This window comes from Lactuca serriola, chromosome 9 (assembly GCF_051521515.1).
Source record: "Lactuca serriola cultivar US96UC23 chromosome 9, Lser_US96UC23_V15, whole genome shotgun sequence".
Classification (NCBI taxonomy): Eukaryota; Viridiplantae; Streptophyta; class Magnoliopsida; order Asterales; family Asteraceae; genus Lactuca; species Lactuca serriola.
The window spans coordinates 139824058-139830799 of NC_136416.1; the positions used below are offsets into that span (position 1 = coordinate 139824058).

At 40.6% G+C, this 6742-nt stretch overlaps 2 non-coding genes across 2 annotated transcripts; both read right to left on the bottom strand.

Moving 5' to 3' along the window:
• Positions 1 to 657: 657 nt before the first annotated feature.
• On the bottom strand, positions 658 to 764 carry LOC145077556 (small nucleolar RNA R71). The gene has a single exon (XR_013693297.1). It is a non-coding gene; the product is annotated as a small nucleolar RNA R71 (small nucleolar RNA).
• Positions 765 to 5017: 4253 nt separating this feature from the next.
• Positions 5018 to 5122, bottom strand: LOC145077593 (small nucleolar RNA R71). Its single transcript, XR_013693335.1, has one exon. It is a non-coding gene; the product is annotated as a small nucleolar RNA R71 (small nucleolar RNA).
• Positions 5123 to 6742: the final 1620 nt, after the last annotated feature.

The window sequence follows — 6742 nt, forward strand, 5'->3', positions numbered from 1 at the left end:
GTTTTTTAGTTTTTAGTTCGTTTTTACGGTTTTCTTTGGTTTTGTTTTAGTAGTATAAGACCATATGATAAAAAATTTCCTATCGTGCCACCACTTGAAGATCCCAAATCTGCTTTCCACGAGAAGAAAGATAAAAAGGTTGATGAGTCAAGTAGCACCTTTCAGGCAGACAAATTTGAAAAAATTGAGAAGACATCCAACAAGAAAGGAATCAGGTACGAACCAGGAATAAAGAGTGATTCAAAATAAGAAGTTAAAAGTGAACTTGAAAACACGATGGCAAACATCACAACAATGAGGATGGAGAAGTACAAAAGGAAGATGTGTTGATAATGGGTTGGGTCTCATTCCACCAGAAATTCCCGCCGTGATGAACTTTGAGCTCATAGGAAATATCCTTTCAATTCTCAAGGAAATTCTATTTTTCGGGAAGGACCATGAAGACTCCTTTAGACACATTGATGAGGTGTTAGACATTGTAAACTACATTCATGTTCCAATGTTTCACGAAATACAGTTCTAATAAGGATGCTTCCGGTGACATTTACAGGCGTTGTTAAGGTTTGGTTAAATTCACTTGTACCTAGAACGATCACAACCTAGACCAACCTTCACCATGCATTCATTTAGAAACTTAGCCCTCCCTCAAAGATAACCAAACTCAAGAAGAAAATAGCAAAAGTCCTACAAAATGATGATGAATCTGTATATCAAGCTTGGGAGAGATATAAGGGAATGATGAGGAATTTCCCCCAACACGACATTAATGTAACATTCGAATCATAGAGGTACTTAATTTCTTGAATTTCTAACCTTTTGGAAGAGGTTAACGATGTGAGATATTAAGCCTCATGATGTAACAATGACCTGGTGATTTAAAAACCTAATGTTTGAGTATTTAATGGAAAGATAGGGCTAGGGTTGCCCATCCTTATCCCCCCCCCCCATTCACTTTCTAGCCTCATAAAAACCCTAAGCTCAACCTACTTGGGGTCCTTAGCCATTTTTGGTGACCTTGAAGAACTTATTGGTAGTTTTTGGCTCATTGAAGTAGTAGTTTCACTAGACTACTAAGATTGTGGTAGAGATCACTAATATGTTCCGAGAGAGGGCCCTACTGGTTCAACCGTATGTTGCAGATGAGGAGATGAAGAAGGTCTGTTATCATGAGATGTTGAGGAGCGATATTAGACAGTTTGTAAGCAAAGCTAGTTGCAGGATACTGGAGGATATGGTGGAGCGAGCCAGAGAGAGATATTGACCTGGAGATGGAGAAGAATAGGAAGTCGGATCAGGCTCAAAGTTACGAGGGTTCAGGCAAGAGGCCCAAGGTATTTGATTCGAGATCGATGGGCCAACGGGGTCGGGGCCGCTGTGGAAAGTACGGCAAGCCGTACGAGAGATCTTGTAGGGTGGGTGGTTCTTGCTACTTCAAGTGTGGCAGGACAGGTTACATCAGCAGGGATTGCATTACCACCACCAACACTCCAATATCTGATTTGATTTTCTTCCATTGCAATCATAGGGGCCATAAGAATGCCAACTGCTCAAGCCTAGCAGTAGCAGGACCAGTGGCGGCACCCTCTCCGGCGACCCTGAACATTACAAATGGCTGTCATGGCATGGCGGAGGTGTCTATTCTGAAGAGCAAAGCATTTCAGCTGACAGCCAAGGAGGCTCAATCAGCACTGGATGCGGTGAAAGGTATCTTCTCCTTATCCCTTAATTTTTTTTGATCTTCTTTCTTATATCTATGCTTTTCTTATAGGTTCGTTCCTTGTGAACGGTATCTCTGCTCTGGTTTTATTTGATTTAGGGTCTACACGATCATTTGTGTCTCTTGCACTCAACAAGAGGTTTATTGATGCTCCAGGGAGCTGGATTATCCATTGGAGGTCGAGATTTTCGATGATCCACTTGTACAAGTATCGAGGATTCATCGGGGATGTATATTGGAGTTTTTCAATGAGCGGTACCCGAATGATTTCGTTCGTATTCCTCTACGTGAGCAAGGTCATTGTAGGGATGAATTGGTTGAGCCCCATTGGGGAAATGATGTATTGTGAGCATCAATTGGTATGTATTTGGACCCAAAGTGGGGGAGAGCTAGTGATTCAGGGAGAGGGTGTTCGGCGTAGGCCGTCCCTCTATTCAACAACTAGGGCCAAGTGCTATCTTTAGTAGGGTTGTTCTAGATTCATTGCTTACGTGATGCATACCTGGGAAAAGGATAGGGAGGAAGTAGACAATGTACCGGTAGACCGAGAATACCCGGAGGATTTTCCTGGAGTGCCTCAGGAGAAACAGGTGGAGTTTCGGATTGACTTGGCTCCAGCCGCGGCTCCGATAGCTAAAGCACCTTATCGGTTAGCACCTCCAATGATGAAGGAGTTGTCTACACAAATGCAGGAGCTGTTAGACAAGGGATTTATTCAGCTAAGTAGTTCTCCATGGGGAGCGTTAATCTTGTTCATGAAGGAGAATGATGGATCGCATTGGATGTGTATAAATTACCGGGAGCTAAATAAGATAATGGTCAAGAACTATTATCCACTCTTGAGGATTGACGATTTATTTGACCAGTTTCAGGGTGCATCCTGGTTTTCCAAGATTGATCTGTGTTTGGATTATCATCAGATGAGGATATGCAAAAGATGGCCTTCTAGACTCGTTATGGTCATTACGATTTCATGGTGATGCCCTCCAAGATCACTAATGCTCCAACTGCATTCGTGGGTATCATTAATCGTGTATGTAGGCCTATGTTGGATCGGTCGGTGATTGTGTTCATTGATGACATTCTGGTTTATTCCAAGACATAGGAGCGGCGTGAGGAGCATCTAAGGAGGGAGAGGTTGTGTGTGAAGTTCTCTAAGTGTGATTTCTGGTTGCGTGAAGTGCGGTTTTTGGGCACCTTGTCAACCACAACGGTCTCGTGGTCGACTCATATAAGATCGAGGAGGTGATGAGGTGGGAAGTTCTGAGTTCTCCATCTGAGATTTGGAGTTTTCTTGTGGTGGCAGATTACTATCCGAGGTGGGAGAGGTTGTGTATGAAGTTCTCTAAGTGTGATTTCTGGTTGCGTGAAGTGCGGTTTCTAGGGCACCTTGTCAACCACAACGGCCTCGTGGTCGACTCAGAGAAGATCAAGGAGGTGATGATGTGGGAAGTTCCGAGTTCTCCATCTGAGATTTGGAGTTTTCTTGTGGTGGCAGATTACTATCCGAGATTCATTCAGGATTTATCCAAGATATCAGTTCCTTTCACTAAGCTGATGAAGAAGATTTCCAATTTTTGTTGGGGGCCTGACTAGCAGTCAACTTTCGATATTCTGAGGCAGAGATCGTGTGAGGCGCTGATTCTAACCCTACCAGAGGGTGTTGAGGACTATGTGGTATATTGTGATGTGTCGATCATGGGTTTGATTATGGTACTGATGTAGCGGGGTCATATGTTCAGTTACGCTTCGAGGCAGTTGAAGCCTCATGAGGTGAATTATCCTACACATGATTTGGATTTGGGGGTGGTAGTGTTCACCCTCAAGATTTGGCAACATTACATCTATGGGGTTCATTGTACTATTTACAGTGACCACAAGAATTTGAGGTATTTGATGGATCGGCCGAATCTGAACATGAGGCAGCGTAAATCGTTGGACATGGTGGAGGATTATGATTGTGAGATCCTATATTACATAGGGAAGGCTAACGTGGTGGTTGATACTCTCAGCCATAAGGCGGTTGCTGCCCCAATCAGGGATCTATGCTTCATGATGATAGTGATTACTCCACTATTAGACCAGATTCGAGAGGCTCGGTTTGAGGCTATGAAGGAAGAGCACCAGAAGTGTGAGTGTATAGTGGGTCGGGTGGCTTCCTTTGGTTAGTATAGCCAGGTATTATTGACTCTTCATCGGGTGTTGTGGGGTCCCTATTGGGGTGGAGTGCATTAGGTTCTGATGGAGGAGACGCACAAGTCGAGATTCTCTATTGATCTCGGAGCGACAAAGAGGTATAGAGATCTCTAGACTGATTATTAGTGGCCATGTATGAAGCAAGATGTGGCCTGGTATGTGGAGAGGTGCTTAACTTGCAGAAAGGTGAAGGCCGAGCATCAACTAACCTATGGCAAGGTGGAGTCGTTGGAAGTCCCTTTATGAAAATGGGAGGAGATTACGATGGATTTTATTACTAAATTGTCTAGGGGGTTGACTTATTTCAGTTTTTAATTTAAGTTTAGGTTAATCAATCATTTTTATGGGGTAAAAACCACAAAAAGTTATTTTTCTGCATTAACTTAGTTTTCTGTTTTCTCGGTATTCACTACATGACAACCTATCTGTCACAACAGGAAAACTGATTTTTTTAGTTTTTAGTTCGTTTTTACGGTTTTCTTTGGTTTTGTTTCATTAATATAAGACCAAATGATAAAATTTTCCTATCGTTCCACCACTTGAAGATTCCAAATCAGCGTTCCACAAGAAGAAAGATAAAAAGGTCGATGAGTCAAGTAGCACCTTTCAATCAGACAAATTCAAAAGCTTTGAGAAGACCCCCAACAAGAAAGGAATCGGGTACGAAACTGAAACAGAGAGCGATTCAGAATAAGAAGTTAAAAGTGAACCCGAAAACACAATGGAATACATCACAACAATGACGATGGGGGAATACAAAATGCAGATGTGTAATGATAATTGGTAGGGTCTCGTTCCACCAGAAATTCTCGTCGTGACGAACTTAGAGTCAAGGGACATATCCTTTCAATGCTCAATGATATTCCATTTTCTGGGAAGGGCCATGAAGTCTCCTTTAGACATATTGACGAGGTGTTGGACATTTCAAACTACTTTAATGTTCCAAATGGTTCACGAGATGCGGTTCTACTAAGGATGATTCTAGTGACATTTAAAGGAGTTGTTAAGGTTTGGGTAAAGTCACTTGCACCTAAAACGATCACAACCTGGACCAACCTTCGTGATGCATACATTTAACAATTCAGCCCTCCCTCAAAGATAACAAAACTCAAGAAGAAAAGTAGACTTCCATCAAAAGGATGGTGAATCTTTATAAGAAGCTTTGGAGAGATATACGGGAATGCTAAAGAATTTCCCTCAACACGACCTTAATGTAAAATCTGGATCATGGAGGTACTTCATTTCTTGAATTCTAACCTTTTGGAATAGGGTCACGACGTGAGATATGGTGATCACATCGTGAGTGACCATTGACTTGTTGACCTACGTGTACGAATCTCACGATGTGAGAGCTATCAGATATTCTAAAACCCTAATTTTTGAGTATTTAATGGAATGAGAGGGCTAGGTCAGCCCCCCTCACTCTTTGCCCTCCTGAAAACACTAATCTCGGCCTACTTGAGGTTCTTAGCTATTTTTGGTGACCTTTAAGAACTTATTGGTAGTTTTTGGCTCGTTAAAGTGGAAGAAGACATTCGTGGAGCATTCTTTTGGCAATCCAACTTCTATCCCACCTTCTTGTAGAGCTTTTCGACCCTTGTAAGTGATAAAGCTATGGCCTTTTTACCTCTTGCATGCTACATCTAGGTTCTAAGTGTCACACCCCCGAACCGGAACGGCGGAAACGTTTGGGGGTGGATGACTTCATGTGGTAACGTAACAAATGAATACATAGTAAAGAAAGCAATACCACCATCATATATATAATTGAAAGTTTACATTGTTAAAAGGTACATGTTTAAAACCAATTACAATATGATGCCAAAATATGAATTTAAACTGGCGTCGCAGCGTCCCTTCTTCAAAAGTTGTTTGTTACCTGTAATTACTGAATCCGTGGGACATACAAGTAGTTTTGAAAGAGTAGATCAGCATTTAAGCTGGTGAGTTTCATCAGTATTAAATGACAATGTTTGTATGAAATGAAATGTTTTGTTCTTGTTTGTTTGCTTCTAGAAAATCCTATATTTTCTACTAGTATAAATGTAGCCTTATCTCAAGACCAATGTTTGTTTCTAAAAATGTATGTAAGTATAAAATTTCCAATACGTCTGAAAAACCCCGTAAATCAATGTGTTTTCAATACTCCATGTGAGTTTTATAACCATGCTATTGACTAGAAATGCCTATACACAACGTTCTTCAGGCGTTGGAATGTTCTGACGCTTGTCACCCCAAATGGTGGACTGTAGCTAACAGTCAGGGCGCGGGTTGTCAAGCCCGTATAGATCTATACACAAACACCATGCTCCCCCTCCAATGGATTCTGCTATATAATATAGGACTTGAAATGCGTACTCGAACGTACGTGAAGTTGATGTCTCACAAAACTTAGTATAAAACAGATTTACGTGAAAAAAATGTTCGTTTGTTCTTGTATATGAAAGTAAACTTCTTGAAATAGTGTTTCTAGTATGTAAAAGTTTGTAATGCTCTCGTAAAACTATACCTATTATAGTTTTCTAAAAATGTGTCTCGTTTGCATAGTAATCCCTAGTAAAATGTTCACTTGTTATGAAAAGTGTAATTTTTGATGTAGAAGACAAGTTTGTAAACAAAACATATATATGTATATTTTCGATGTAGAAGACAAGTTTGTAAACAAAACATATATATGTATATGGTTATATATATGTATAAATTTTAAAAGATGATTTGGTATGTTTCGTAATTGTTGTTCATATTCTTACGTTTTTATTAGAAACTTTGCATGAAATAATCCTTAAGTTTGATACTAAAGACCTTTTTGTACTTATCACTTTTGTAAAA